Source organism: Watersipora subatra, chromosome 8, assembly GCF_963576615.1.
Source record: "Watersipora subatra chromosome 8, tzWatSuba1.1, whole genome shotgun sequence".
NCBI classification, from domain to species: Eukaryota; Metazoa; Bryozoa; class Gymnolaemata; order Cheilostomatida; family Watersiporidae; genus Watersipora; species Watersipora subatra.
In genome coordinates this window covers 12,927,689-12,952,120 of record NC_088715.1, presented here as the reverse complement: position 1 = coordinate 12,952,120, position 24,432 = coordinate 12,927,689, and the positions used below count along the sequence as shown (strand labels likewise).

Below are 24,432 nucleotides of genomic sequence, written 5' to 3'. Positions count from 1 at the left end.
TATGTATAAAAGTTAGTAATAAAATTATAAATTTATAAAAATTGTAACCGTGATCAGGACACTTCATTACCTAATTACACAATAGAAGGTTCTAGACAAGCTGGCATACGTTGACTTTATAACGGCTCACCTTAAGCCTGGTTCCTGGTTTATCGATTGCGAGACTCGGGCGGTAACTTGCGCAGGATAGCGCTTGCGACGTTAGGCGCGGTGGCATCTGTTCACATATAAATCAGCATTGCGAAACATAATCGCGTAATCAAATAAAATGTTCGCTCGTCATTCCGTTGCTATAATGGTGACCTTCACCTGTACCAGTGCATTTCGGGTAGGTTTTCTCTACAGCCTTTTGAACAGCGCTAAACTATTGTGTGACGCTGGCAGCTACCGGCGGTACACGGAGCATATATAGATTGCCATTCCACCGCTAATAGCCTGCGGTGCTGTCGCCGGTGCTTTGCGACGTATATGAGAACCAGGCTTAGGTAACTACACAAAAACATTAATCACGGGTCACAGAGTTAACATATTCTACCAAAATTATGCCATCGTATATTTAGGATCTCAGTCTATAATTTAGCACAAACAAAGAACAAGTAAATTTTCATTTTACTCAGAATTCAAAGAATAAGATGTTTTATTTTCATTTTAGGATGAATGATATAGTTTTGTGATTTCGGTCAGAAAGAACAATTAATTGTTACCTGTGGCTGGACCTTTAGTAAATTACTCATCCTATGCTATTTATAGAAGGCTGGCACAGGATGTTTGGACTAGTGCCAAATTCAGTAGTCTTATTTAGATGAAAAGGCTACTACTAGTGGGATGGGGGAGTGTAAAGCCTGGTTCTCATATCGATTGCGAGACTCCGGCGGTAACATGCGCAGCAAAACGCTTGTGACGCTAGGCTCGTCAGGCCGTTCCTATAATGGTGACCTTTACCCGTAAGGATTTGCCTGCGGTCTTTTGGGAAATTTGAGCAGGGCGAAACATTTGCGATGCCACCGGCGGTCCTCGGCGCGTAGGTTCCCATTGCACCGCTAGTAGCCTGCGGTGCTGACGCCGGTGCTTTGCGACGTATATGGGAACTAGGCTTCAAGTCTCAAGCTGCTAATATATCCATCAGATATTCACTCACCTCCAGTCTATGCCAAGACGATCCATAAAAGTAACAGTAGAGATTAAGGTGAATACAGCCAGACGTGGAGCAGAGGTGAGATATTCCCATCGCTGTACTTCATGTACCTACAAACAATGAACATAGGAAATCACGACACTGTCTTATCAATGAGCAATACAACAGAATAATTCACAAACTGACATTGTTAAAATTTTACAAATACATGTATGCAAGGAATTCAACAACAAACAGAATCAGCTATGCAATTGAGTCTGCATGACACTACAAAACCTGCAGTTCATGGTTTTGTGACTATTGTGTTTTTGTGGAAATGGCAGAGGCCCTCCCAAATTAACAACTACAAGTTCTACAGATAAATAGTTATGTATAACAGCAAAGATAGATGGCTGGAGAATAATATTTTATACAATTTATCTTAACAAGCCTTTCTGTTAAAACTTACATTCACCAGCAGAATACTACTAGACAAGCTAAATTTATCAAATTTAAAAGTGTTAAATGAATGTTCTACCAGTTTAAAAGGATAGGGCTAGCTAGATAGTATTCTACTAACATCTTGCATTTCACAAATAGAAGTCTTGTGAGTTGAGTATCACAGGAAAATGGAAAGAATTCGCCGACTTTGAATTCACTGCAGCTGATTCTAGTGATAAACACTTGTGTGTATGTACTTGGAGTGCTTAATATTTACTTCTGCTGCTTTTTCATGACTGGCTAGGAGAGTCCAAGTTAATATTTAAAATTAACACCGAAAGGAACAAAAAAGTACTTTGAATTTTAACCCTTTGAACCATAACGGCCAGCGTTCCGTAGGGTATGTCAGAAACCTAACAACTGGAATACTGACACTCACATGATACTGTTTACATATATGCTGTTTATAAGTGACAGCGTAAACCAATCAAATTAATTGTTGAACAGGCATTAGAAGTAAATATTTTTACGAGTTTTTAAAATCATACAGATTTTTAGTTTTAGTCAGAATACTGGTAAAACACTGTTTTTTTGCTGTTTGATGACATTTGCTGCGGGTTGTCCAACTTTCTTGCTTGCGTTTCACCAAATATCATTGTGCTATGAGCACATTTAGATATATTTAATACAAGTATAAAAACCTCAGATTGTTGGACCAATTGCCCATGGTTACTGACGCATTGACAAGAACGGCCAGGGTTCAAAAGGTTAAGCTGCTACAAATCCATCTTAGTACCTATAAAATCTACCATTCATAATCTTGAACCAGGAGTGTGTTGATGAGCAATGGTAATAATAACAGTATGTAACTCAACTAATACTACTATTACTGCTCAAAGCTACAAATGAAGAAGTTGTGTGCTCATGACTTCTATGTAATATAAACAATTATAAAGGTATGATCTTTGGTTAACAAAGCCAACATTTAAAAAGTCTACAATTACATGTTTCTACCGTAAAACCTCTTCTTATAGCAAATAAGGAACTCATCCTAAGTAGGACAGCCCATACCTTTAATGTAATTAATTGGAACTTTGTTGTAGAAACCAAATCTGACAAAATTTAAAAATTTTATAGTTATAAAATTATGAGTAAAACAGTTTGAACAATTTTAGTGATATAGTAGACAGGCAAACAAACTCTTTGAAAAATTGACTATTTTTTTGTTTTTCACAGACTAAAAGGTGGTATTATTGTTATTGTTTGGAATTTCCAACCATGTTATATCGAATCTTATATTTGCTATACAATGTTTTTCCATTGTGCGAATGATACGGATTTGAAAATGTGTGCACGTTGAGCAACCATGCAATAAGTGTTGAATGGAAATCGCATGTAGAATATTTACATAGGTAATTTGTTAAAAACAATGAGGAATTCTATAACTGAGGTCATAGTGGAACACTTCTGTCTCACTTGGCAGCACGCTTGTGGAGTAGGAACAAATCAAGTATGAAAACTGTTTAAAATGGAATAGCTTGCCTTGCATTTTCTCTCACACCATTTTCATGTGTTGTCTCCATATTTTGTAACATGAAACAATAGAAATAAATTTGAGTGGCAAAATCTGGTTGACTGGCTGGTTTTGGTCATTTCAATCTTGTGAATGATACAAACTCACTGATCAACTGAGTCATGGAGATTTAGTGATATAAATGGACATACACAAGTTTTCTATTTAAAATGTATGCTGTGATCAACAGAAGGTTCTGTTACCAGCTGAGACATTGTGTATGACATGACGTCTTCTCAAGCCAGCAAACGCTACAACAACAGTATCTATTCCTATTGGCTGCTGGCCAACAAGGTCAATTGGCATGCAGCCAAGAGACTCATTGGCTTCTTTAGCGAGCTGTTTACTGTGCGAGTAGAATATAAAATGGCACAATGAATAGTGATCAAATATTAATGCTCAGCAACATCATTTAGTTTTATTAAAACCGTTTACAAGTTTAATAAACCTTAGCAGTAAATATACAATAACAGAAATAAAAAACGTGTGAGATAGATAAATCACTACTTTCTACTGACCCCTTTCTTTGATCAACATCTTCAACCCCTGCAGACGAACTGCGAGTGACTAAACCAGCAGTTCAGTTGGCATGACTAGTGAACATCTAGATACTAATTTTATATATTATTATTTATTGTTTTGTTATTATTATATATTAATTAACAACTTTATATAGCACAAACAGCGAGCATGGAACTGTCTATAATTTTTTTTAATTTTCAACAAAATCCAGCAGCCTTATGGATTTACAACACAAATTTCTGTACAGTGAATGAACCCTTGCCATATGAATTTAACTTGTTTCAGTGCTGGTATTGCAAGGCGAAAATGTTGTATAGCATGATATAGAAAGCCATAGTGATTATCCAATACAAACAGCCCCTTGTGAGAATCATCAGCATTTTAAATACATACTCTACATATTAAAAATTAGTAACAAAATAAAATGTTAACTTTAACAACTATAGTTACCGACTGTAAGTTTATGTATTTAGTGATTATGAACTGCAATAAAATTTAACGTTACAATGTAAAATGTACCGTAGGGAGTTCTTACCATCGAGGCAGACGTATATTTAAAAACGCTTTTAAATGAAGATGCTAGATGCGGATATCGAAGATGGGATATCGAAGATGCGGGTATCAAAGATGGGATATCGAAGATGCGGATATCAAAGATGGGATATCGAAGATGCCGATATCGAAGATGCGGATATTTAAGATGCCGATATCGAAAATGGGCTAAAGATTGCGATGCTAGCGCTAGCCTCATATTGGAAAACATATTTGAAATGCGAAGAAGTCGATTGCATCCATGGAAAAGTTTAAGTATATTTAAATGTCAATAATAGTCTTGATAAGTCTATGTTACAAATGTCTATATTAGTCGAAAATAATTTTATCAAAATTAGTATCATTCTATAGAGTTTTCTACTGATCATTTTCTGATTGGTCAAATACTACCAAACTAACGATTTTGGAGTTATGATCAAAATAGTGAGCTCAAAACGTTACAACTATTTATTTGAAATGAACTCACAGGAAGGGAAACACTTAAAATAACCTTACATGCCAAAGGTCCAGTTTATCAGAGATAATACCAGTTGCCATGACTCGAATGATGATGATTTGGAGTTGTGCACACGTTGAGCGACCTCTTCGAGTTCTATAATGTCCATTATTAAAAAGTATTTTAATGGATATTTGCGTGATGTAGATTAAAAGGGGCTTTGTTGTGCTAATTAGATTGTGCTAATTATTGACCTACAGGTCAATAATTACTACAATCTTGTCAGACTTAGCAGCATTCTGAACAAGAGCATATTTAGAACTACTCTAATCAAAATAAAACAACTGAAGTGTGAAAATGTTTAGAATGTAATATCCTGCTCGGTATTATCTTACGCATCATTTGTAAGTGCCATTTCCATCATTCGCAAACATAATACATTTGATAAAAATTTGCATACATGTAAATCGGTTGATTTGCGATTTTTGCCAGTTTCACCTTGCAGATTGAGGCAAACATGGCCATCGTAAGAGCAAATTGAATGAACTCACATTAAGATAGGATTTTGGCAACAGAAAGCAATTGATTTCTGATTATACAAACAACAAATAAATTAAAAACTAAGTGAATACACAAAAGTACATACAATACTGATGTCCAGACTAAGTGAGCTAGTACCAAGTATGCTACAATATATTATACTTCTACATAGGAGCTTAATGCGTTCTAAGACTGAGCTCGTGTGACAATTTACTAATTTCTCAAGGCACCATTTCTTATATAAAACAACTAATTCTAAATTGATTTGTTACTACACTATGAAAACACCCCACATTAAACAAGATATTACAGTGAGAAAACGTTATTTTGTTGTTATAATTTATTGCCCATGCTAAAAAAGTAACAAATACTTTGTTGCTAAAACATAAAATAAAATGTAACCATTCAATATGCGCTACTACAAGACTTTTCTCTTGAGACAGACGTAGTGGCCAGAGGAGGTCTAATAGAGACTTGACAGCGATGCGTTCGGTACACTAAATTTGAAACTTAATTGAATTAATTTAGCTCACTGAACACACGCTTTAAGCTGAGTTTCGATTCTTTACTAAACTTACATTAACTTGCTTGTCTAAATTTTCTATTGTCTCCGGTTTTGCGCCAGTACTGATAAATATAAAGGTGAGGCGTCTGCCTAGCCAGTAGGCTGCAAGCTGGCTACTAGGGGCTAGTAGGCTGCTCATTACTCCATAGTGATGAGTCATAAAAACCAACAGCAGGACAATACCTACTGTAGGAGTTTTTACTTTCGAGGCAGACATATAACTTAAATGTTGAATTTAACTTGAAAAACTTAACTTAATAGACACATACTTGATGCTAAGTTTCATTATGTATTTTAGTTATCTTACTAAAGTTCAACACTGCCATCACAAAATCTTTATCACCGATGTGTTTCCGGCCTCGCTTTCACATTAAATTTTATGCGATCTTAATAAAACTTTTTTCACCTGATTTGGCAAGAAAGCCTGAGCGATGCTGTTTTCGAAATGGGCCTCTCAAAAATCTGTTTGAATTAATTTGGTTAGAATAGCGAATTTAGAATAATGAAAGTTAAAATCTAAGCTGTGATCAACACCAGCTGAGACATTGTGTCTGACATAACGTCTTCTCAAGCCAGCTACTGTTGCTACAACAGTATCTCTTCCTATTGGCTACTAACTGTCAATTGGCATGGAGCCAAGGGACTCATTAGTCCTCTGTAGGAGCTGTTTACTGTTTGATAATTTTATAGGTTAGAGTATAAAATGCTATAAATGATATCGAACAGTTAATAGTGATAAAGTAGTAACTCTTTGGCCACAAAATTTATTTATTTAACGGGACGTAATCACATATTCCGTAAAACCCAATAATCATGCAGTTCTTGGCTGTACTGAAACGCTTTGCCAAGCCGTACTACGCGGTTGTAGTGGGGAAAGAGTTAACTCCAGTTTAATACTGTTCGTCATACCCAAGCTCATTCTAAACATCTCAAACAACCCTATTTATTGTATTGAATGAAAAAAGTTAAATTTTGAAAGTTGATTTTCATTCGGTAATAGCAAAATTTGACTCGTATTCAAAATATAACTATTTCAGAACAATCTAGAATACAAGAGTCGGCTTACAAATGAGTAACACAAATAATGTAAGCTTTGTTTCAAAAGCACCTATCGACTTACGAGATCCGTGTAGTGTGTACATAGGAGTATACAGTTATACCTCGACACACGAGTGTTCAACGTATCAGAAATTTGAGATACAAACGTAGGAAACGATTTTCGACCTGACTAGGATGTGAGAGGCAGCTTACGAGAATAGCGTTGCTCGGCCTATTTCATCGGGTCTGTTTGAAAGTTTCAAAGAAGCCAGTCAAAAGTGAAAGCAAGATGACAAGTTACAAGTCTGAAGAAAAATACAAAAACTGAAATTTAAAAACAAAATTAAAAATATGCTAAGGGTAGCTTAAGATAAAATAATGTAAAATAATTTATGTTGCTTAGTGTCACAACATTGCGGCGTACCACACGTGTCGCTGTCATGTCTATTTCTAATGCTATGTACTGCTACTGCTCCATATTATGCTACATAATACTGTTACAGTTTGTTGCAGATCACAACCACTAGTGAACTTTTAGTTAACCAGAACCATTGTGAACTAAATACAGTCAAACATGGATAACTCGAACTTCACGGGACCGAGCGAAAGCGTTTGAAATATCAGAACGTTCAAGTTATCAGAGTACTGTCACAAGTCCATGTATTTACTTATTTATTAGTAGCTACATGTACATATACAAACTATAATATAAATCAAAAGCACAAATGGCTTGTTTCCAGTTAAATGTTCCTAATGTAAAGTTAAAAACGTTTTTATCAAAAAGTATAGAGATTTTTTTATCACTTGAGATTGGTTTGTTGTTTGAGGTGATGTTATTGCTAGGACGTTTTTTAGATTGACATTGGCACAACTTGATCGTTGTTGAAATGCTCAAAAGAAAAGACATCCTTTTTAGCGTTTTACCCACAATCAATTTCGCCGATTTTTCTTGAAGTTTATGCAAAGCTTACCTCACTTTACCTGGGATTCGTTAAGAGCAACACTCCGAGGCGGTTCAATTGGAAGTTTTACGGTACATTGTATGTACTATGTACTGCTCCATATTATGCTACATAATACTGTTACAGTTTGTTGCAGATCACAACCACAAGTGAACTTTTAATTAACCAGAACCATTGTGAACTAAATACCTTTTTTAATGTAATATGATTGCTATCATGTTTTTAATGGTATTTGGTTAAAGGTTGAAACATTATTTAGTATTTAACTATGTTATATCAGACATATTTTGATTTGGGATACTAAAAACTGACATACAAGCTCGGTTTTGAAAAGCATTAGGCTCATATGCCGAGTTATTATTGTATATAGCAAAAGTTACTCCCATGCAAAGCTGCGCAATAAGATACCACGTGCCAAAACGATATATTGACCCTTTGAGCTATCGATATCGTTCAGCATCAAAACTTTGGTGTTATGCTCTCTGGATATAGATTATTGTGACGCTTCACTAAAAACAGAGATCTATACAAAGGAGATAATTGCGTCAAAATACAAAAAAAAGGAGTTGTCTTTTCTCTCTAACTTTAATTAGCAAACTTTCATGAAACTTAATTCTACCTTGCCTGTACGTTTCTAGAGGATACTCAAAGATAGCGAAAGCCAAAAGTTACGAAAGCCGGCCATAGTCCATGTTGGTTCTGCCAATTAGGCACATATTTATCATCCTGACATGATATCGAAAACGTCAATATACCCGATTACAGAATCGAACTCCAAAATGCCCTAATTGATTTCGTCCCACACAAAATCAACACCTATGGTAAAATATCGTTTTATTGTACATCACTATTTCCATGGAATGCAGCGTGAACTTCTGACCCACCTCTGCTGATGACGTTAGTGTCGACAGGATCAATTAATAATCTACCCGCCCCGAGACACTTCCAATTGAACCACAGTTTCTTGTTGAACTACATTGACCCAGGAGACCCTGGATATACATCCAGGAGAACAATATCTGCGGACAAAAGCGCATCTGAAAAAAAAACAATACATAAACTACAAACATTATTTTAACATAATACAAATAAAGATTTAAATATTATACAAACAAAAAGCAATAATACTAGTTATCAAAAATACTCAATCGCAGTTAACTCGAACCCAAAAGCGTGCCAATGATTCGAAGGCAAAAGCGCTTTGAAATTGTCGCTGACTTGACTGCGAAAAGGAGCGATCGTCGTTGACTCGACTGCGCAAGCGAGCGATCGTCGTTGACCCGACTGCGCAAGCGAGCAATCGTCGTTGACTTGATCGCGCAAGCGAGCCATCGTCGTTGACTCGATCGCGCAAGCGAGCCATCGTCGTTGACTTGACAGCGCAAGCGAGCCATCGTCATTGACCCGAGCGCGCAAGCGAGCCATCGTCGTAGAGTCGACGGCGAAAGCGAGCCATCGTCGTTGACTCGACGGCGAAAGCGAGCCATCGTCGTTGACTCGACGGCGAAAGCAAGCCAACGTCATTGACTCGATCGCGCAAGCGAGCCATCGGCGTTGACTCGAATGCGCAAGCAAGCCATCGTCGTTGACCCGACCGCGCAAGCAAGCCATCGTCGTTGAGTCGATGGCGAAAGCGAGCGATCGACATTGACGCGATCGCGCAAGCGAGCCATCGTCGTTGACTCGACGGCGAAAGCGAGCCATCGTCGTTGACTCGACGGCGAAAGCAAGCTAACGTCATTGACTCGATCGCGCAAGCGAGCCATCGGCGTTGACTCGATCGCGCAAGCGAGCCAACGTCGTTGACTCGAATGCGCAAGCGAGCCATCGTCGTTGACCCGACCGCGCAAGCGAGCCATCGTCGTTGAGTCGATGGCGAAAGCGAGCGATCAACATTGACTCGATCGCGCAAGCGAGCCATCGTCGTTGACTCGACTGCGATAGCGAGCAGTCATCGTAGACTCGACGGCGAAAGCGAGCCACCGTCACTGACTCGACGGCGAAAGCGAGCCACCGTCATTGACTCGACGGCGCAAGCAAGCCATCGTCAATGACTCGACGACGAAAGCGAGCCATCGTCAATGACTCGATCGCGCAAGCGAGCGATCGTCATTGACTCGACGGCAAAATTGAGCCATCGTCATTGAATCGATCGCGCAAGCGAGCCATCGTCATTGACTCGACGGCAAAATTGAGCCATCGTCATTGAATCGATCGCGCAAGCGAGCCATCGCCATTGACTCGACCGCACAAGCGAGCCATCGTCGTTGACCCGACGGCGAAAGCGAGCCATCGTCAATGACTCGACGGCGAAAGCGAGCCATCTCACTGACTCGATCGCGCAAGCGAGCCATCGTCGTTGACTCGACCTCGCAAGCGAGCCATCGTTGTTGAGTTGACCGCGCAGCGACGATGGCTCGCTTGCGCGGTCGAGTCAACGACGATGGCTCACTTTCGTCGTCGAGTCAACGTTCGCCGTCGACGGCGAAAGCGAGCGATCGTCATTGACTCGACCACGAAATCGAATGATCGTAAGTAAGTCTTCAAATCTTTAAGTAAAGATCTTTAAGTAAAAATATTTTGTGGTCGACTTCCAATACATTTACTTAATTGAATATTAAGTAAATATTCCCCATTTACAATGCTGAATCAACATTCATAAGTTTTACAGTCGAAGTAGACAAGCACCATTGGATCTTATTATTCAATTTTAAATTTGAAAGCACAAATTCACAAGTAGCATGGATGGATTTTGGAAAAATTGTTAATGTAGCAATATAAAACTTGTTTCAGATATTTTAATCTTTGAGAAACGATTATATATATTATATATAAAAGTCTGTCATTCTTGGCACGAACTGCCAACATGTTAGTTAGTTTCAGAGTGTTCATAGTTGTGCAGTCTACCATAAATTGTAGAACTAGCAATTCTATTTGATACTTTATTTATGAAAAGAAATTGGTCTAAAGCAGCGTATCTACTCTATATAATCTCATTTATAATTGCTAAATATAAACGCAACTCCTGCCATTCACCAGGGTACTCTTTAGTTTGATAGTTTGATTTTTAATACATCGTAGGCACTCCATTTAACACTGGTACAAATTGTGAAATGACAAAATACCCAAACTACCCAAGCATTAAAATAACCAGCAACAATAATGCTAACTTTTAGTGACAGACAATCACTACAGGCATATATCAATTAGCAACACCTAGCTTTATGTATAGAATAGGGTTATGCGAGTTACATGAAGAGCCTAAAAATTTTGAGTGGTTCGTAAAATTAGTACACATATCTGGTTCCAAGGTTGTGCAACACAGGCTGAATTTTTATTTAGTAGACTCACATATTGAAAACAAGGTCAAGTATATCTCATATGATCTCTCACCATTTTAAATAAACAAGACAATAATAATCATTCTTGTTGAGCTTGTGGAGAAGCAAAAGTGTGGTTGACTATTAATAACAGAAGCTAAAGGCGTGAGAAACGCATGAGTGACGCAAACATGTTCCACAACCGGATTGCATTGGCACATAACAACATTTCTAGCGAAACCAGGAGAAGAGAATATCTGACCGTTTCATTCAAAGTAAAACCATAATTTAGTTACCATTGTGAATTCTAATATATACAACAACCGATGAGAATTTTCTTTAGATGCCGATTGCTGTAAATCGTGTTGCTCGGAGTTATTAGTTACCTAGTGCACATAGCAATCCTCCGGACATTTTTGCATGTTATCTTTAAACAATATGGATACTTTTTAGTAATGTGTGAAGCTCTTAGATCACCACTAGTCCATGTGTATACTGCTTATTAGCAACCCAATTCAAGCACTAAATACAACAGAATAAAAATGCTACTTTGTTGAATCTTACCTTTACACGCAGCTGTTACACCAAGCCGATAAAATTCTACATCAGTAACTACGCGCGCTCGCCAAACAGCAAGAGCTGGCTACCGCCTTAAAATCAGTGAGAAAGCCTCAGCCAATCACAGCTTACAACAGCCAGTCGCGCTCTCCTCAGTGCATAAGAGGCGGAGATAATTCATCCCTGGTATGTGAACCGACGTACTGAATAGATTTGAAGGTCGCATTACCCAGCGCCACGTCTCATACACGGCACTGAGCCCTGCTGTGTCCCGATTGGTTCGAAACGTGTGATTACGGTTAGGCGCAGAACTTTCGCAAGAGCTGGCTAGGGACCAGCGAGGGCGAGTCAGTGATGCTTTGACCCAGCTACAACCTGCAAAGTGGGTGACACATTGACTTGTTGATGCTGCAAATCTTGAAATAGCCTTTTGCTTAGTAACTAATATTTCAGGAGTACAAAAATGAATGCAGAATACTTTTACCTACCGTCACAAAAACACGAACGGTTCTTGTTAAGCTACTGCCACTGTATCACATTTGTCTAACTGTGAGCCCATGTGAGCAGAGATAATAGCTACTAAATTTTAACATTTCTGTATTCTGTAATTGTTTATAAATAGACATATTATGATGAAAGTTTTGAGCATTTTAATCGCGATCAATTTTTATCAATTGTAATCTTGAAACATTTTGGTAATCACATCATCTCATACATCAACAACAGTTGCACATGATAGAAAAATACTGTTTTATTCTGAAAAACCCTAAAATAATTATGTAAGTTCATTTTCATTGCCAATGTAGTCATGGCCAAGTTTACATCTTACTAACTCATTGTTGAGTGCAGACGACTCCAAAATGAGCAATTTTAAAGATTTTCAGTAGCACAATTTAGGCTAAATTTAGACAATTAATAACACAGTTCAAGAATAATTAAATGGAACCAATCATTGTCTTTCTCTTATTTAACCTATTTCCAACAATTTCACAAAACCTAATATAAATATTTGCAGAGTGTTATGCCCTTATTATTATCAGTAACATATTCCAAATATTAGGTTAAGAGCATTGTACAATTAAAAAAAAGGTAAGACCCTCTGAAGCAACTCGATTTCCTCATGTGGCCCTTGATAACAAATAATCGCCATAGACCATCAAGACTTAATTAATCAGATATCTGAAAATTGTAATCAAACTTCAAATGTTTGGTTGTGTTTCCATAGCGACAACAAAAGATTAATGTATATTGAAACGTACTTTTACATCGTTCTTATAAAAATTTTTTGGTTTTATCAGGATTGGAACTCGGGACCTTTTGTACCCACAGAAAGAATAATACCCTTAAACTGCCTAGCTGCAAATTCCTTCAAGGAAAACTTATTTCTCGGCAATGCCTCCCAAGTAACAGCAAAGCATAATTATATCAAAACACATTTTTAAATCATTCTTAACAAATTTGTTGCGTTGACCTGAATTTGAACTCGAAACTTCTCGCATTCAAAACAAAAATCCTACTCTACACTATCAAGCTACAAACAACATAAACGAACAGTTTCCTTTAAAATCTCACCCAAGCAACAACAAAGCATTGACACACGCTTTCAGATAATTCTTGAAAAAATATTTGCCCAAAAAAGGATTTGAACCTGGGACCTGTCACACCAAAAGGCTAGAATAGTACCGCTACACAATCAAACCATGAGTAATGTATACTGAATCTGAATTCTTGCTTGGTACAGTCAAAACATCAATAAACAATTCAAATCATGATATCTCAGGATTGGACGCTTTGTCGCCATATCTTATGGTAGTTTGACATGTCAAGAAATTTCATGAAATTATGGTTGGTCACAATTTGTTATTAAAATATGTCAGATGATGATAGTTCATGAATATACATTGCGATGCCAAATCTTATGGCAATTTGATAAGTAAAAAAAGTTGATGAACCAATGGTTGGTCATGAAGTCTTATTACATTATGTCATATCATGATATTTCATGACTCTACGCTCAGCTGTCAAATCTTATGGCAATCTGACGTGGTAAGATAAGGGCTGAAGCTTATATATATTCAATATATTTTATTAACATATTTTGTTGAAAAGACAAAATTTCAAAGGGCTGCAGACTGATTTTGTACCATGATTTTAATATAGCGTTCACGGTTAAAACATCGCTAAGTTTCAACCTTTAAAAAATGCTATTAGCACTTAGACATTTCTATTAAGCAAATAAAAAAATTATTAATTATGTAACTGAATAAATTCCGGCAAATTCGGCTAACTCGACCTTCAAGAAAGTGTTTGATTTATCAGAATGTGTTATTATTTGTATCATGTTATAAGAACACTGTCACAAGTGCATGTGTTTATCAGATCATACCGGTATCCAAACAATATATAAATCAAAAGCATAAATTGCTTGTTGCAAGTTAAGGGGCCTCTCATGTAATTTTTTAACAATTTTTATCAGAGAGAACAAATGTTTTCCTATTACTTGAGATTTGTTTGTTTGTTTTAGGCAATGTGACTGCTAGGCCATATGCAGATTAAAATAGGCAAAACTTAATTTTTTCAATTTCGAAAATTTTTAAAATATTCCCAAATTTTAATACCCTAAAAATTGCTTAGAATCGTACTAAATCGCAAGGATTATCTTTGTTAAAATAAAGAAGTGTAACAATAGATGGAAACAAACTTTTACATTAAAATTTGGATTCCGATTGTGTTTTTCACACTTTCTAAGAAAAAATACTTTAGATAAATTTTGACTGGATTAACAATGGTACATGACGAATAAAAAGATTCAGCCATATAAAACATTAAAACCAATTTTTATGAAATTTTATTTTACAACATTTTAAGGCAGTATTTTGCAGTGAGCTTTGTGCCACCAGAACTTACTGTCATCTGACGAAAGGTTGGTATTATGAGAAAACAAAGAGAAAACAAACAGTGCTTGTTAGCAAGTGTAAAGGGAACATGTGCTGAAGTATCGTTAAAATCATTAGCCTGATATCATAATAAACAATTAATACTTGATGGCCACTATAATTAGGCGCTTGCTGTATAACAGGGAATTGAGTTTGGTAGAATAAAGGTTTTTATCCAATTGGTACAAAGATTCCCATAAACCAATCGAGCAACTACTCTGCAAGTCGCATACTAACGACAGCGTCATGAAAAGATAACTCCAATTTTAACAACAAAATTTTATGGTGTACCGCACAAAAATAAGGAATATATAGCTTTAAAAATTTTATCATGCGTAAACGTGACAAACTACAAAATCCTGTCAAGACAGCCAGTGTGAGGTGACAAATAACGTATGAACCCATCGAGTTATTTTTAAAGGAAAGTGTCATTTTTTGTATGAAAAATTTGGAAATTATGCAATCGGAACCTAAATGCCTCACAGGCACTGAATAGTGTACGACTTACATACACAATGTGAAATCTCCTTAAATGTAGTGACGGCATGTTTTAACGTACCTACAAGTCATTGGGTGCTAACATCAAAGCATCTCTTAGACAAGCGAAAAAGATACAATTCAATGCTAGCATCAGCTGCAGCAGCCAAACCAGTAGATTTTTCGAAAAATGAACTCCATCGTATTTCATTGTGTTGCAGCTATCTTGTAAGCATTACCACAGCCTGTGAATAATAAAGCTGATACAGTCAAATCTATACTTACATCCATTTCATCAGACAAACTTTCTAACATACAATGACTGCGGTGCATACAATGACTCCATAATAGAAAAAATTTGTAATATTCAACTCGCAAAATTTTCAAATAATCAAGATTTTTTGGCAGAAAATGATGACGCTAGTGAAAACTGAAAATTAAATGTAAAAAGATATATTTAATTCAAATATGTTTTTTAACTTGAACTAACTTATTGTGAAATTATAAGGCAGAGTAGGTTGCAAGAATAATTGTATACAAAAGAAACAGGTTGCAAAGTAATGCTAGGTATTCGTCTGTACTCAGTTGAAGCAATCAAACATAGCTTCAAAGAAAGTCGATTAATAGATTTTGTAAACCAAATTCTGCACCCAAAACATGAATCATGTTCTAAACCATCAAGCTTTACATTAATCATTTTAATTAAACAAAATTTGAATTTTTTTAGTGTTTCCCAAACAACAACAAAACATAAATCGAAATGAACTTACATATAAATCCTCAAAATGTTTTTTTGGCTTCACCGAGATTTGAACTCGGGGCTTCTCCCACCCAAAACAAAATCATGCCCTAAACCATCAAGACTCGAATTATGTAAACAAAATTTGACTTTTTGGTAGTGTCTTCCAAACAACAACAAAACATATATTGAAACAAACCGTAGACAATTTCTCAAAGTTTTTTTGGTTTCACCATGATTTGAACCCAGGACCTATTGCAACGAAAACAGAAACTATACCCAAAGCCATCAAAATCTGCCTTCTTAGTAGTGTCTTTCCGCAACTACAAATCATGGGTTGAAGCTCTCTCTCAGAATGCTCTCTAAAAGTTAAAAGGTCATGACCGAGGTTCGAACCCAGGCTCAGTAGAAGGAGCTTACGGTTCTATTACTTAATTTTTTCAATTTATACAAATACTTAAATTACACACCAGATACAGAAGCACTAAATATATTCCGTCATGATGACACATTTCTCCCATGAGCGGACATTTAACAAAAATTAATGGATTGAAAGCTCTCCACGGTTAAAAACAAAAAGTGTAAACAACTCCGATTTATAAAATTTTCATACTAGTCATACCGAATGACACTGACAACTCCCAATAATAATACTTTTCTCGACCAGAAATATTAGTTAATAATTATGTGAGTTATGACTGAAACTGTGAATGGAGCACTTACCTTGAAAGTCATCATAACTGGTTATCAGGATAAGTTCAGCATGCGAGTAGGGATTCCGTCATAGCGTAGAAATAGAAAAGTACGCTACTAACTGGTAGCGTACTTTCTGGTTAATTATGCTATTTATGTCAAGGTGGAGGAGTGCAAACATCTGAAAAACTTTTTTTATAACAATAGGTTGCCACAGACATAAAGAGTGATTGAATAAAACAGTTGAGAAGATCAAGCACAAGCAATTTGTGTAGTTAGTCAGCATAAGGAATTGACACTTTGCCCTACTCAATATCCAGCATGACATGTGCTCTTAGATGAATATCATAGCAAATGCTTATCTTAAAAAGATTGTAAGCTAGAAAACTGTGTGTAGCCTGTATTCTCATTCACAGAGTACACTGCGGGTGCGACCACCTCTAGCATTAGAAGAGGCAACTTCCAATAGATTAATATTTGTTGTTATGCAGTCGGGCAATGGTCACCAAAGTTAACTTGCACCTTGGTCATTTTAACTTTATAGAGAAGCAAAATTTCTTTTCTTTTCAATTATTGAAGTGTCCTAATCCTCAAACATTTTTCAATTCGAAAAAAACAGTTTAATGATATTTAGTGGTTCATATGAATTTTGAATGGTGGAGCAGCTCCAAAACAAAAGCATCAAAGTTTGTCAGCAGACAGCTGAAAATATAGACACATTGTCTAGTTCAGTTCTCATAGTCTATTGAGCAGTTGTTAAGAAAGAATTGAAGATCATTTCAAAGAATCTAAAGCAATAGTCTCAAATAAGAATAAACAGGATATAATTGGGGTTATGTCTGCCATAATTGAGTTCCAGTTCACAGTGAAAACATGTATTAAGTAACTCAGATATATGTAACACTGGTACAAAAATCCGAAGAAATCTTTACCGCTCTGGACAGTTCCATTATAAAAGTTAACATGAAAGATAGAAATATTCTAGTTTATCAGTGGAAAGACTAATAATTAAATAAAGAACATTATTTTGCAATAATTAGTGGTTTGACATCTTTGGACATCTAGTTTTAAGCGCCTGATAATCATTTGTTTAGTTCTTTGCATATTTGTTATCTTGAAGTTATATCCTACACGCCACTTTTAGCGACACGCGCTAGAAACCGTTATTGTTTAATAGCTTATCACCTACAGATAAATCTAAAATCATTTTCAATCTAGATACACTGTGTTTAGACATACCTGCAAGTTATTGGTTGCAAACATCAATAAGCTCCCACACACGTGAACATGGAAGCATTCAAGCTTCTGCATCTGTACCAACAAATTTTTTAAAAAATATGCAAGATTGCATGTCATTGTGTTGCAGCTTTCCGAACATTACAGTTACTTTAAAACAAAAAATTGGATACAGTTAAACCTTTACTTATGCTCCGTTCAGCAAACAAACAAACAAAGCTTTTAACATACAACAACAAACAACATCAGGTACTTGACTCTATATTCTAAGAGTATTGCAATATTCAACGTTCAAAGTTTTCAAAGATTTTACATTTTTTAACAGAAATTAATGAGACTGGTGAAAATCTAATATCAAATGTAAAAGATTACATAAAAAGACAAGTTTAAAATAGCCCTAGTGTGAGGTAGCCTAAGTTCCAAAGACAATTATATACCAAACAAGTTGCAAGGTATTGTTAGCTACTCATCTATACTCAGTTGGAGAAATAAAACAAGGCTTCACAGAGATTCAAAAACTCATCTTTGCAAGAATGACATCAATTAAAACTACCTGGGTATAAATTAAAAGATAAGCAGTTGATTAATTCAATGTAATGCCATAGTAATCATGGCCAAGTTTAAATTAACTCATTTGCTTGTGAGAGAACACGACTCTGAAGTGAGTAAATATGGAACTATTTAGAAGTACAATTTGTACCAAATTTGAATCATAAATATAATAATTCAATAATAAATCAATCATACAATTCAATGTTTATTTCTTATTTAACCAATACAACCCAATTGTGCTTTGTCTAATATAAATATGTACGGAAGGCTACATACACCCTTGTTATTTGCGATAGCAGACCCAAAATATTTAATTTAGATTAATGTGCAATTAAATTAGTTCATGGGCTTCCAGAAAGCCAAGCAGCAAACAACTGCAAGTTGTCAATTATATAAAGACTGATTTACGTATGAGACTGACCCCTCCTTATAATAGTTTTCTGGAACAGAAATATTAGTCACTATATACGTGGGTTATGACTAAAAATGTGATTGAAGCACTTACCCTGCATGACATTATAGCTGCCTAGCATGATAAGTTCGGCATGCAAGTGGACATTTGGGAATTATGTTGAAGCAGAAAAGTACACCATAGGATAACTGTCTAAATTCATTGTTGTCTTGCGCAGCCGTGTTTCTTGAGTTGTGACATAGGTCTGCGTGACAAGGTAACAAATTTTAAAGATGTGGGAAACCTGTGAGTTTCAAAAGATATAGATGAGAATGAGGTCACCTAAGATGAGCAAAGCCTGAGAGTATGTTTATTGTAACATTAGGCTGCAGGAGCCATAAAGAATGATTGAATGAAATAGCGAAGAAAGTCAAGCATTAGCAACTTAAGCCAACAATCTGCATAAAGAGTTGACGATTTACCCTGCTCAATTTCCATTGGAGCACAGGCTCCTCAATAAATGTAGTAGCACTTGTTTATCTTAAAATTGGTAAACCAGTAACCTGTCTGTAGCCCATATTGTCATGAATCATTATTATGCAGAGTGAGCTGTGATCAGCCTGAGCATAAGAGGAGACAACTCATAATAGATCAACGTTTTGCTGCTATACAGTCAAGCAATGTGTGATCAGCCTGAGCATAAGAGGAGACAACTCATAATAGATCAACGTTTGCTGCTATACAGTCAAGCAATGTGTGATCACCCTGAGCATAAGAGGAGACAACTCATAATAGATCAACGTTTTGCTGCTATACAGTCAAGCAATGTGTGATCACCCTGAGCATAAGAGGAGACAACTCATAATAGATCAACATTTTGCTGCTATACAGTCAAGCAATGTCGGCTAAAGTTATTTTTGCTCCATAAATAAGCAACTTTTATTTCTTATTTGTAATTGAATAAAATAGAATTTTTTGATGTTAAAAAACTAATTTTATGATTTTAGTGGTTAATATAGTTATGAATAGCTGAGCAGCTCCAAGAGTAACAAAGCATTAAAGGATTGCAGTAGCGGGTAGAGAGAGATGGACACACTGTTTAGTTCAGTTCTCATAGTCTACTGAGTGTCTGATAAAAGATACTTAAGGTTGACTTTAAAGGACATAAAGGAATGGCTTCAACAGAAAGACTAACAGTATATAATTAGTATTATGCCTGCAATAATTGAGTCCCAGTTCACAATGAGAACATGTATTAGTTAATGAAACAGTTTAAAATTTTACCTCCAAAACAAAAGAATGACATCCGAAAGCAGGTAGGATCAAAAGAAACAAGCTAAACCTAACCTAGCATTGCAATTTTTGAGATATCCGTTTGAGATAGGAGTTGCTTGCGAATCGCGCTTAAAAGTATGCAAAACCGAGAAAATCCGTGACAAGGCCTGTTGTTCTCCGAGTAGTTTTGATTTTAATCATAAATTAAACATGTGGAAATTCTTTTTATTAGTACAAAATTGTTCAACTAAATAAAAAGAATTATATCGAAATTACTACTTGCTTGGCATTTTAGAGACCCGAGTCCTTATAAAACAGAACTGACTTGACTAGGGTTTGAACCCAGGACCTTTAGCACCAAACCAATAATAATACTAAAGACAATCAAGCCATAAATAATGTAAAGAAAATCTGATAGGGCAACAACAAGGCATTTTTAAAGCACACTTTCATTGTCAACCTGGACAATTTTATTGTGTTTCATCAGAATCTAACCCGACACCCAAAATGAGAAACAAGACCCTTGCAAATCAATCGGGAGCCGGCAAAAAGCAAAATATGAATTTTTTTAGTAATTCAAGTGCTGAAGGCACAAATCAGAGCTACAAAAATCTCAGAAGAAATTGTTTCTTTGGTACAGCAAATAGACAATAAAATAATAAGTGGAGCCCTTCTAATGAGTAAATTTATAAAACAAATATCTTCAAGAACAGATAAACAAACTCAAAAAACAAATTCAAGTTATAACTTATAATTTATAAAATAAATGCGTAAATTTTTGAGAAACTGTAGATTGATTATGTCTCTACATAATCGGGTAACACCGAACAAAGATCAAATTTATGAGCACAGAAATGGGGGGGGGACAACTCCAACTTTTACTTTTATTCAGGCTGATTATATCAGTTAGACCAGGGATTTTCAACCATTTTCAGTCAGTTCCCCCTTTATGCCTTTTCATAAATTTGATTCCCGATGAACTTTTAACTCGCTTAACTAAAATCAACTGATACAAATCATAATCCCATTTATATATGTAAACTTATTACAACATATTATTAATTTTTTTACAGCACACATACAAGGCACAACAATACATGACTTTCGGCATTGCTGTGAATTGGTTTATGACTAGGTTCACTTACTATCCAATCAGAACTGGATGAATGTGTTCACATATAATTATCTGGGTTCTGATTAGTGGCTTATTATTAGCAACTAGTGTTATAGATAAAATAAAAATGCTGAATGATGAAACCAAAACTCACTCGGCACTGCAGGACATAAATTAAAGATTTAACAAATCAGTACGATTCTGTAAACAGGAAATACATCATGGCCACATGAGGATAACAGTTAAAATTCATTGTCAGCTTGTGCTGTGGTGTTTTTTGATTAGTTTGTTTATGTATATTAAAGTAGCAGAGTGCAAACATTGCAGTTCCACAAAAAAGTGAATTTTCATTTTGCATCAATAATTAGAGTGCACTATTCCTTAAATACTTTCATTACTAGAAATACAAATTTTATGATCTTTTGTGGTTCATATGGATTTTGAATTGTGGCAAAGTTCAATAAGTAACATAGCATAAAGATATGCCAGTAGGTGGCGGAGAGAGATAGACACACTCTCTAGTTCAGTTTTCATAGTCTATTGAGCAGTTGATGTGATAATATAAAACGACTTCAAAGAGTTCATAGCAGTACTTTCATCGGGATTACTAGTGTGTAATTATGTCTGCCACACTTGAGTTCCAGTTTACAGTGAGAACATTAGTTAACAAAAGAGATTAAAATTTAACTCACGAATGAAACAATGACACCAGACAGCAGACAGGATCAAAAGAAACTAAGTTAAACCTAACATAGCTTTGCTATTTGTGGGAAGCCTCTTTGTTGTTAGAGTGGGTCACGCAGAAGCATCCAACTCCAAGACAACCCGTGATAGCCAAAGCAATCTTTTGCGCTTCTATTTCAAATTAGATATGAAAGGAGTAAATATTCTGATTTAATGTTCCAAAAACAAGTAACTAAATATAAAAAATAACTTGAAGAGACTTTACGTAATCCACTATAAATATTTACAAAGTGCTACACCCTTATTACTAACAGTAACATATTCAAAATATTTAGTTTAGAGCATTTTAAAATGAAAGAAAGTTGATGGCCCTCTGAGACAACTCAAGTTGTTAATGTGGTTCCTTAATAGATTGCCAAACGTTCCTTGCTCTAGAAGCAGCCTCTCTTGACAACCAAGCCTTAATATAACATATATCTTGAGATCACAAACAAATTTCAACTTGTTGGGTGGGTTTTCATAGCAACACAAACATAGAAACACACTGAGATTGTTCTAAAAAACTTTTGGGCTCACCAAGATTTGAAGCCAAGACCGCTCACTTTCAAAACAAGTATCATTATTATGTTTAAACTGTCGAGCCATGAAATATGTGAACAAAATTTGACCCTTTGCTAGAGCCTCCCAACCAACAACATAATGTTTATTGAGACACCCTTTCAGACCATTCTTAAAAAGTGATCAGTCTTCATCGAGATTTGAACTCTAGTTTTCTCACCAAGAAACATATCTCTATACCATCAAGCCACAAATTAATTAATACTGTAAATTTAGTTTGTGTGTAAGTATTACTTACAGTACTGCTATGAAGCTATTGCTGTTGCATGGCCTGTAAAACAATTGTTTGTTCAGCAATCAACTGTGGTTTTAGACAAACAAACAGAAAGACAGACAGTTCTAATTATACAAACTATTGTATATGCAAATAGTCAGTTTCATGGGCATATAAAACTATCTAAGAATGATAATAACATAAAGTAGTTGTCATTGTGTCAGAGTTGTCATGAGAGTTGTGTACAAAACATGGGAGTGTCAAATATGAGTTTAACATTTTCGTCCTTGGCATTGATATAAAGATATCTACATTTAGCTATTTTAAAATTTCAAAATTTTAAAATTGTTCAATTACATAGAGTTAATAAATTTCAAACTTGAACTCAAATTTACCTTTACAAATTTTAGGTTTTTAAAAACTTCAAAAAATATTGTTAAAAGTCCAGCAAAATTTGAACAAAAATTCATAAATGTTTCAAATTTTAAAATGTACTTACCTAATACTTGAATACTCACTTCAAGTAATTACACTTTTAAAACCACCAATATCTCAATTACAATATGAATGCCATATATGAGTTTCAGTTCCCAGTGAGAACACATAGAAACACGCAACCCCAAGACAACCCATGACAAAGCCAAAGCAATATTTTTAAACATTTGTCATAAAGATTTGAATTTTCAAACAAGTTGCTAAGGAAACGCTTTTGTAAAAGTGTTTTGGATTCTCCATACAAACTTTAGCAGCACTCACTTTAGAAAATTTACTTTAGAAAACTTCACTTTAGAATTATTACATTATCCTAGCCTGAAAACATAATACCATTTTCAAAGGTCCTCGCGCTATAGCACTTAAGAATGCTTTGCGCAATCGTTGACTTTTAACAAAGAAGAAACCACCATTTTTTTCTAAAGATTTTATAGATTATGGAATCAAAACCTATAGGTCTCACACATACTGAATAGCTTATCACCTACAGATAAATCTAAAATTATTTTAAATTCAGTGACACTGTGTTTAGACATACCTGCAAGCCATTCGGTGCAGACATATATAAACTCTAACGCTAGTGAACATGAAAGCATTCACGCTTCTTCTTTCGCAAATTCTTAAAAAAATTGCGGTATCTTATGCTATTGTGTGGCAGCCTTATGAACATTACAGTAACTTACTAAATAAAAATTGGACGCAGTCAAACCTTTACCTATGCTCATTTCAGCAAACGAACCTTCGAACATACAATGTTAAACTTCAGTAGAAACTTGACTCAATAATGGAAGTAAGTTGCTATATTAAACTGTCAAAGGTTTCAAATACTTCAGATTTTTTTCACAGAAAATAGTGAGGCTGGTAAAAACGTAAAATGAAGTGTAAAAATCTACTTATAAGCTAAAATTAAACTTGCTCTAGTGCAGGAGTCTGCAACCTATTTCACTCAAAGAGCCATTTAGATTCATTTTCCGCAGGAAAGAACGCAGTTGGACCCCTTTAATATTCTAAATTGAAAAATAAATAAACACTATTTGTTACGTTTTTGTTTAGCTTTTACTGCTTTTATACCAAGTGACTCCGTAAAATGAAAAGGTGTGGCATTTATAATGACTTAATAATTCCAAAGCATTTTTATGAGAGTGCGCGCATACAAGTCAGTAACATCCAGTGTCTAGTCACGATATAAAAAAGTCGTATATAAAATAATGAGAGGCTGCAGCACATTTTTACGTTTCTTGGTCCCTTTAATGTTTATATAAAAGCAGTAAAAGGTCTTCGAACCCATAAAATTGAGCCAGTATATTAATGTTCTTGCTCTTATGCAAATGTGGCATTATGTTTGCAGGATATTACCTGTAGAAGAATTATGATGAATGTTGCTTTAATG

At 35.5% G+C, this 24,432-nt stretch overlaps 1 long non-coding RNA gene across 3 annotated transcripts in view; it reads right to left on the bottom strand.

The window, feature by feature from the left end:
- LOC137401688 (uncharacterized) overlaps nucleotides 1-11,748 on the bottom strand; it is a 170,038-nt gene extending 158,290 nt beyond the window's left edge. For 2 of the 3 annotated variants that reach the window (XR_010979375.1, XR_010979376.1), the window contains exons 1-2: nucleotides 11,628-11,748; nucleotides 1,139-1,245 (exon numbers count right to left, since the gene is read on the bottom strand). This is a non-coding gene — a long non-coding RNA (uncharacterized lncRNA). Of the gene's footprint in view, nucleotides 1-1,138; nucleotides 1,246-8,627; nucleotides 8,781-11,627 lie in introns of all 3 variants that reach the window. The other variant, XR_010979377.1, reaches the window with a different exon arrangement.
- Between the last annotated feature and the right edge of the window lie 12,684 nt (nucleotides 11,749-24,432).